The following is a 9999-nucleotide window of genomic DNA, read 5'->3' as shown; positions in this document are numbered from 1 at the left end:
AAATTTAATTTCCATTAAACTTGCAACAATTTACAGTTATTAATTAATTAAAATTTATGATACGGATGAAAATAATCAAGTAAAATCCCATTTTCATTACACTTGTAACAATTTTGCAGTAAGCAATTAATTAAAATTTGTGATATGAATGAAAATAGTCGAGTTAAATGAATTATATGAACAAATTCAATTAGAATATTCTAAAATATGGCTTTCATTTGATTGGCTTCTAAGATGAAAATTACAAATGCAACAATTTTACAATTAGTAATTATTTAAAATTTGTAATATGTAGTCAAGTTAAATCTAATTACTTTTACACATGTAACAATTTTACAGTTAATGATTAATTGAAATTTGAAAATAGTGAAGTTAAATCTAATTTCCATAAGTGTGGTGATGAATGATATGAACAGAATCCAATTAAAGTGTTTTACGTATGGTTTTTATTTTGTCGTTTTCTAAGACAAAAATTACACTTGTTACAATTTTACTAGTAATTAAAATTTGTGATATGAATGAACATAGTCAAGTTAAATCTAATTTCCGGAAGTATGGTAATAAATGATATGAACAGAATCCAATTACAATTTTCTACGTATGGCTTTCATTTTGTCGTCTTCTAAGACGAAAATTAGGCCTACACTTGTAACAATTTTGTTAGTAATTTAATTAAAATTTGTGACACGAATGAAAATAGTCGAGTTAAATCTAATTTCCATGAGTATGGTGATGAATGATATAAACAGAATCAATGATTTTATTAGAATGTTTTCACACATGGTTCTAATATTGTCGTCTTCTAAGAGAAATGTGTACCGAAAAAATTCAAAGTTTGGATACAAATGGACATCCACACATTGGAAGAGATTCTCGTTCGAGGCCTATGCTAGTCTACAATCGAACATTCGCCCATATGCAACACAGAGTCTGTCAAAGTATCTCAAGGCCACTGATCATGGGCAGAATCATACTTTATTGGCAAGATTTAAGTTAACATTGTTTCTAATGCAGCCCAAAGAAATCGGACATTTTATTCACTGTCACGACACTATTGACCTGAAGACAAGAGTAGGCCTAACTGATCTGCCTTCCCAGCTGAACAAAAAATCATTCCTCAAATATAGAAAGACTGCGTTTGAGGGGTTCTCGCGGAATCTTTGTTCCTCACATCACTAAATCTCGGCGCGTAGTTAAATTTATGGCTTCTTTAATCCCAAGGTTCTCTGGTTCAGAAGCGCAGAATGAAATATATTATTGCATGCAATAGTAGTATAATGAATGTGATGAAATACAATTATTTTGACAAGCATTGTATATTAGTAAAGCATTTTCCTTTTCTTTTTTTGAAAGTGTCCTCCAGGAATCAACCCATTAGTACTAATCTTACCCCTGCATCATTACAGGCAGGTATCTGTACCGCAACGGTATAGCATAATGAACACCACTGCAGGGATATATTTATTATACTTCGCACGAAAACATGACGACCTTCCCTCATACCCTTCACCAGTTAACTGCAGGCACGCGCAAGAGATAAACCCTTAGCCGAGTTGCCAATTCTTGAAGTCATTGTGATTTGCGAACGTTTTTCAAACTGTGTTCCGTGAAACCGCGATTTTCAGAAAGACTATATTATCTTTGTAAATATACCTTAATTTATAATTACTAAAACAAAATTGGTATAAAAATGAACAAACTTATTTTAAAAACACTTTATATTTATATTTTCACTAACATGTTTTGCCTAAATAAACAAAAAAATGTAGACTTCTATAATAAGTGTTAAATTCTCATGTTATTGAAGTTCCAGAATTTTGTACTTAATTAAGAATGTTGCGCTGGTAAAATTTTCTGAAACTGTGATCATTGAATAGTTATAGAATGTATAGTAAAGTTAGATTTTATCTACTTCGCCTTGGGTGATAATTTCTACGAACGCATAAAATCTGTTTACTCTAGTGTGCTATACAATATTTTTTTCATTACTGGTATGTAAATTTAATTTTAAATTGTAGGGCTTTTCTTTGTAATGTGTTGGCGAAGAAGTTCATATACATTCATTTTACTATTGCTAATATGTTGGTTGTCATGTAGAGAGTGATTTAAAAACATTTAATTCACTGCTGTAAGTTAGAAAACTTTTAAGCACTGCTGTGAATAATGTCATTATTTAGGTTGCTAAGGACGGTGATGCTGTTGGCGATATCTCTTTCGCGTACTGTTCACATACTGTAAATCACGTATAAAATCGTCTATCTTACCGAATTCTGTTTTAATTTGTTTATTTTCTCTTTAGTTGGTGAACCGTAATTCTTAATTTCTATGCCCATATATCCAACTCCGCCGGTTGCGTCCGATGTTAAGTGATTAAGATTTATACTTATTAAACTGCCCGAACTTTCGATTACTTTATGGATAGAATTTCTAACGTTAGACACAATTTTAACACTTTGTTTTCTTAGCTACGCTCCTCTGCAAATAAGATACTCTGTTTTCTTCGACGGTGTTATTTGTTGTTCTTGACGTGATGGTCCTGGATCTTCAGGTGTATCAGGAGGCCTGGCTGCGGATCATCTGCTCCAACACTCATTAATCATGGCCGGAATAAATTAGACATATTGAAGCGCACAACGGTATAAAACAACACGTCGACAAAGACACTGAGAACGGGTGAAACCCAACAGGTAGAGGCAATGACTACTAGATTTGGCAATGCTGGGATCTATTGTATTTCTGCCACGCGGCTAGGGGTTGAGTAGAGGATGGGGGTTTATGAGGGATTACCAATTCCAAGAAGAGAGGCCGTCATGTTTCCGAGCCAAGTATACCTGCTGTGCAAACAAACGTAGGAACCGGGCAGGTAGAGAAGCTTAGATAATTACGTGTGCAATAAAGTGGAAATAATCCCGGATAGTTCATTGAACGTGCATAAGTGGAAAATATATTTTATGAAGTGCACTCCATTCCTCATGGCGATCAGTGGCGGCTCGTGAAATTCAGTTACAGACTGGTTGAGGCACGAAAACTGAAAACGTGAATGTTTCATTAAACGTAACTATATCGCAAATAAATTAAACTCTTCGGGCAAGCGCGAAACCTTTTAACGTTTCAAGAGCTTTAGCTGACTATGACAAATATCCATAACTTTTCACAGTTCTAATAGCTATTTAATATTGTGGATCAGATAATTCTAAGGTTTTCTTTAATGTCGCTTGCATAATGTGAGCATTTATTGTTCCTTCACAAGTTTACAGCCTAAGTTTTACTACGACATTGCTGTCTCTAAGGTCGCCATAGCAACAGATATGTAAACAGCTGGGAGGAACGAAACGCGAGACAATCGATGTATGATGCAACCAGTGTCGCCAACACTTAAATTGTATCCCCGTCAAACTATCACCTGGAAATCCGTCAGAATCCGTCAAAATTAATAAAATAAGAAAGCCCCACTCAATATATCTATATACAAATAAAAGCAATATTAACGCAACTTCCTTAACAATCTTGATTAAAATAATAATAATTCATCCACATCATCTACCTTTAGTTCTGCAGAGATGCGCTGGGTTGGTCTACGTTCCCCCAACAATTACAAATGACAGCAGCTAGAAAAAGTCAAAGGACGATGTAAATCGTAATTTCCGCCAGAAAATCCGTCACCCGTCAAAGCCATTCTTTTCCCGTCCGCTACATTGAAATTCCGTCAATTTTGATGGCATTTCCGTCCAGTTGGCAACACTGTGTGCAACTCTTTACCCAATCGGCTCCCTGATACGTAACACCTACCGCCGCCGCTAGATGGCAGGTACGTATATATGCACCTGTAGCAATGATATATATTGCGTTTTATCATTAATTACATTTTATATCCAAATATAAGCATTCTGCGCACTTTGTATGCGCAGGGAACATAAGTAGAACCGCTACGCATGTCTTGCTTGAGGTTATCCATGTAAATCATAATTATTTAAGCCCAAGGGACTGTGTAGGTTACCCGCATGTGAAAGGCGTCGGTTTTTCTTGAAAAGCGTCGCGACGGGCGTCGTTTGTTATCGCTTCTCGGCCTTTTGGCTAAGATCAAAGTGTAGTATCTGTTCTTATCAGCTTAATATCTGATACGTCCTGCATCGCAGGACCAGAATATTAAACTGATTTTTGGAAAATGACGGAGTGCTAGGGGCTTGCTCCACCTCTGTCACGGGTTGGCCCGGTATTGCAGTACCGCCGGGATCGGCTCACCTAATCGCTTTCACAATTAGTTTTTAGAGCAAGGATAACTGTTTTCTTTAAGAAACAGTTTTGATTGTGATTGTGGTAAGAGTGAAGTTATAACAGTACGCTCACAACGTTGGTTCCAACTGTTTCAATTTATCATCTACCTCAGGAACATGTTTCAAAGCCTTTGAATCGTCTTTAAATCAGCTGTTCTGTGTATTGTGTCATTGAAAGTCATTTTTCGTAGGTTATTGTTGAAGAGTACAGTAAATAACTATTCGATTTTAGTAGAAATAACTCATATTAGCCGATAATATCTTTCGCGGTAAATTAATAATTAACAGTATGTTTGGGCACCATGAACATGTTCCCCCTCAATGGGCGGCTAATAATAATATCAGATTTGTTAGGGAATTTGATTCGTACAATTAAATTGCGCGGTCCTACTTACGCTACTGTTGCACGAAGGCAATGTGGAACATCGATATTGTATCTACTTTCGATTGGAGGTCGATGATAGCACTATACGTGGTCTTTGCAGACAGCAAAGAACAGGAAAGCTATATAGAAATTGAACTGTTTATCTCTTGGAACCAAAGAGTTAGAATTTCCATCTCGTTGCTTGGAACCATGTGGAATATTGAAGTGATCAGTGGAGCAGTGCAACAGTTGGAACAGGTTATTTCACGAAACAATTTAAATTGTGAAACAGTTAAAAAAAAACTGTTCCAGCTTTTTTTTACTCATCTCTATTAACATAAAATTTACTTAGTCTTACGTTAAAAAGTGTTAAAATTGTTAAAAAAAAAAGGTACTGTCAATGACACAGTTCATCTGCCCTGGAAGGAATGCGGGGTTGGGTTAGTAGTTTCGCACTATAGTACAGGCAGAATCAATAGGCGGGTTTTTCGTTTGGTACGGAAACAACTCACTCCACAGTTTCTCTAGCGGTTTATGACCTGAACAAAGAAACCTTTCTGTCGCTCCGTTCGAATGATAGTTATTGACAAGTGCTTGTCTGTGATACTACTGTGCTACAATTTGTTCGTAAATACAATATGCCTCATAATAAACAGTATTTTTAAACAACTACTAATCATCCGAGTACTGTAATCGCTATCATGTCTCAATCGGGCCCTGTATCACAAGCCTTACTAAAGGTGGTGTTTATCAACTTCACTGTTTCTTGAAAGAACTGTGAGAACATTAAAAATGTCCTGTTATAAATGCATACAGTCACTGTCAAAGGCCAGTGGCGCTTCTTTACGATCGGCCCAGAGAATTTGTGCAAAAGGAAGACGAATAGCAGTAAAGCAATGATTCTATGGAGCCTAAATTTACATATATTGGTTTGAAGAATACACGGACAGATGTAGATAATATGGAATTTTACATTTAAATTAATATATATATTTTTTTTTAGATATTATAACATTTTATTTTATGCTATATTAAGTTGTTTATTTAAGACATTAACAATGGAAAATTGTTCCGTTATTTAGATTGTTGAAAACCATTATTAAGTTAATTTAATTTTTTTTAGAAATTGTTCACGGAATAAGGTAAATTTCTTAATTGATATGCTAATTATATCTCTGTCAAATGGAGCATTACATTGTAGTCTACTACATATTCTCGACTGCTAAATTTTTAGGAGCTCCAGTGTTAGTTATAATTAGGTAAAATACATTACGTTTGGGAATAAAATATTATTAGAATCATAAAATGAAATATTATTTAATAATTTGTCAATAATACATTAACTTGAGTAGATATAACTGTGACTGGCGACTATTTTATCGACTTTTTTCATTGATTATATGTTATTTCAACACTTCTTGTATTGAATTGTTGATGGACTTCAATAATACAGACGCATAAATAAGACTGAATAAAACTCACCACATAGAATCAGAATAGTGCTGAGTGCCCAAATTATAAAACGATTTTTTGTGTCATACTTATGTTATTTATTTTATTAAGCTAAGCCATTTGTAAGTGTGCTTTCATTACGAAACTCGTTCATGTTATAATAATATACATATTCTACAATCCGTAAACACATTAATATTTTGTTGCCTGCTTTAATGTTTAATTTTATCGTGATTTATAAAGTTGGTAAGTATACTGCATAGACATTATTTAGTATTTACTATTTCAACACAATATTCTGAAAATACATAAATACAAAGTATTTGTGTAATGCTAAATATTTGATTTATATTAGGTTTACATTACACTTTATTACATCAGTGAAATGACTGAACTTGCAAAATATTATAATGATTATATTAAGTAGCCCCTATTTGTAATTACTATAAATCACGATATTATTATTTTATTTATTTCCTAAATTTTCCTGCAGTGAAAAAGTATCAATGGAGGAGAAAGTTATTTGGGACAGGACCATACACCAAGCAGGTTCTGAGGGGTGTAGGAATCGGGGTAGAGAAGTAGGGGTTTGCCAGATCCGCCGATTTCTTCTGCCCCTAGTATAGTAGTGGATGGAGAGAAAGTTAGAAACACAATGTAGCATGCATTATGAAAACACTGATTTACCAGTTCCGCGCCACGTTACTATGGAGTACTCTGCACATAAAAGTTATATTGCTACGTCTTAACTTTGAATATATATTTACACCAGCAATTCTATTAAGCAAACGTTCACCTTCGTCTTCGAAGTACAAATGAAGAGAGAGATGTTTTTTTGGAGAAAATAGAAAGGGGATTAAGCAGAGGGTATTCACACCAAAAGTACCGTTAGCCAGCCGCTTGCTCCAAAGTTAGCCTCACACCCCTCTAAACAACACCCCTAACTTCCCCAAGATTCAGGGCAGATGAGCTGACAGTATATACCAGTGATCGCCAAAAGCTGTGTCGCGACACATACCCCTGCCTCCACTCATGCGTAACCATGGCATCATACCCCCACCCGCTGTTTACAGCCTTCGATATAAGTAAAGACAGGTATCAGCAGCGGACGTACACATGTAATGTTACAAGTGTGTAGGATATTATGCTTCGATGTCTTTTCCAAAACAGATAACAATTAATGTGTAAAAACTTAATTTTAAGGAGCATAGGAGGAAAAGTATTTCTTTTGTGCAGATGACAAAAATATGAGATACTTAATTTGTTGTAAAATTTTAAATGAAGTATAAAAGAACAGTGTATGACGTCATTATTCTTCTTGTCATAAAGACTACCACACGCTTACCTGTAATTTGAATATTTCATTAATGAACGAACAATAAAAAGTATCGGCTTCTATGTCTTAATCGGTGTAAAATACTTCGACTTTTTTTTCCGACGTATGTAGTGTAATTTGAATATTTCATTAATAAACAAACAAAAAGTATCGGCTTCTTTGTCTTAATCGGTGTAAAATACTTCGACGTTTTTTTAAAGTATGTAGTGTAATTTACAACTTCGTGACCAGCCTGGTACGTTTTTCTTATTTCAAATATCTGCTGATGTAAAGTACACGTTCTTTTTATGGTAATTAAGAAAATATATTTTATTTTATTAATAATACAAAAATAATGAATAGGAGGATAAAAAGTTAACACGGAAAAAAGTGTGTGTAGTTAATAAGTAGAAGAATATTATATTGTTTTTGTTTTTTTGTCATAGTCCGCCTCTGCACTGTTATTCACTGCATTACGTGAGGAGATACCCACTCCACTCCTCTACCTGCGATAGTGGTGTGCGGGTTGCATTTCTGTTACGTCACAATTTCGTGGTGTTTGGAAACCACTGGTATATACCTTCGACAGACGGCCCGTTTCGACGCTATGTCACGTCATCCTCAGTGTCTCTTGAACCACTTATCTCTATTAGTTACGTAGTTCATTATTGTGATGTGATTTATAATTTGGGATGGTTGTACCACAGTCTAGTATATATAGGCTATATATATCTCCCTTCAATAATTTTTTCTATATAATTGATTAACTCTCTCAATTTGATCGTATTGGAATCAGCGAAGTTGGGTGCAGAGCGAGTTAAGAGGCCGGTATCGTAACACATTTCGGCAATTTTTGCTTAGAAGTGCTGCGAGTCTGTCGTTTTCTTTGTACTGTAACTCTGTTGTAAGTGGTCGATTCCCTTCATATTTGGTATCGGCCTGGGTGGTATTGTGCTGGCTTTCTATGCCGGGGGTTGCGAGTTCGATCCTGGCCCATTCGATGGCATTCAAGTCTGCTTAAATGCGACAGACTCTTGTCAGTAGATTTACTGGCATGTAAAAGAACTCCGGGACAAAATTCCGGCACACTGGCGGCGCTGATATAACCTCGCCAGTTGCGAACGTCGTTAAATAAAACATATTTGGTATCAACATGTCAAGTAGTTGTTCAGGTATGTAAAACTGTAAGTGTCTGTTACATTTAATGTTGTTATAGCAATATAGCACGTCAAACAATAAATGCTATAGTAGCTTATAAAAAAATGAACGCCAGCAGTCTGCATAAATTAGGAAAATTTCTTTTTAGAGTTAAAATTAGATGGGAAGAGAAAGTCAAAGCTCTAACGGAGATGGAATTATAAATGTTGAGTAGTCACACGATAAGAAACTACGAAAAGTAGTCAATGAAGTTAACAGAATAATTTTTAAGAGATTGAGTATAGAAGTGAAAAAGCTAAAGTAAGAGTTTTAAATACAAGAGCTATACTTATTATTAGTTTGTTATTATTATTATTATTATTATTATTATTATTATTATTATTATTATTATTATTGCTGTAAACAGAGGATACTTATAGGTTCATTATGTATTAGTTTTTGTTATATTTGTATTGAGAGTGATGGCGGATTAAGAACTGGAACACATCTAATCCGCCATGACGTGAACAAAGATTGATGAAATAAATAAATAAATAAATATATTATAGCACATCAAATGAGTATGAATTGACACGGGACAAAATACAGGGACATCATTTTATTTTTACTTCAATTTTTATTGTACCTGCGTTTCTAAATGTACTTGACTCCCACCCCTTTCGCTAATGTCCTTGCTAACGTCAGTCACACAAACTTACGGCCGCTGTTGCTAGCAGTGAAGCAAACAGTACAAAGTACAGTGTGTTTCAGAAATATGTTGCGTTTTCTATAGGAGAAAGAGCTTATATTATTGAAGTTTATTTTCACACAGGTATGGTGTGTAGCATAACTGAATTTATCTGTGTGGACTGAGCACAAGTGAAGATTAGAGTTACCGAAAGTACGGTACCCTATAATATGGTACGGTACTTAACGGCATTATTTAAACAAGAGTTTTGTTTTACTGTTTGTAGGTATGAAGGACGATGATGGAAACTGGAATTACAATATAACCGAATGTGAACAACAGTTTTTCTTTTTTTTTTTTTTAATATAATTTCCTGATTATATCATTACGGAATATTTTCGTAGAAATGTCATTAATCTGGTAGATAAATTTAGAGCAACAGAGTGTACAGAAAGGAAGAAAAGTGTAAGATTGCCAACAAAGATGACAGAAGATGCTGTAGAAGATGTTAGAGAAAGAATGCAGCGAGATCCTAATAAGTCGGTCAAGAAGTTAGCTGTAGAAATTGGGGTTTCTTACGGAAGTGCTCACAAAATTCTCAGGAATAAATTAGGTTAGTAATATGCTGAATAAAGGAGACATTACATAATGTATATAACCGCCTGAAGACTTGAGTTTGTGAAAAAAAAAATTGTTTACTATTCTACTGTTTTCTTGATAAAATACTGTAAAGTAATGACCAAACTGAAAATCGTAATACTATATTTCC

General features: G+C 34.6%; 1 protein-coding gene and 1 non-coding gene across 2 annotated transcripts in view; both read left to right on the top strand.

Annotated features, from left to right (window-relative positions):
* LOC138692908 (uncharacterized) overlaps positions 1-9999 on the top strand; it is a 43757-nt gene that overhangs the window by 24868 nt on the left and 8890 nt on the right. The window lies entirely within an intron of this gene.
* On the top strand, positions 4055-4247 carry LOC138695383 (U2 spliceosomal RNA). The gene has a single exon (XR_011331146.1). It is a non-coding gene; the product is annotated as a U2 spliceosomal RNA (small nuclear RNA).

This window comes from Periplaneta americana, chromosome 2 (assembly GCF_040183065.1).
Source record: "Periplaneta americana isolate PAMFEO1 chromosome 2, P.americana_PAMFEO1_priV1, whole genome shotgun sequence".
Lineage (NCBI taxonomy): Eukaryota > Metazoa > Arthropoda > Insecta > Blattodea > Blattidae > Periplaneta > Periplaneta americana.
The sequence above is the reverse complement of the archived record's forward strand: the minus strand, read 5'-3'. Positions and strand labels throughout refer to the sequence as shown.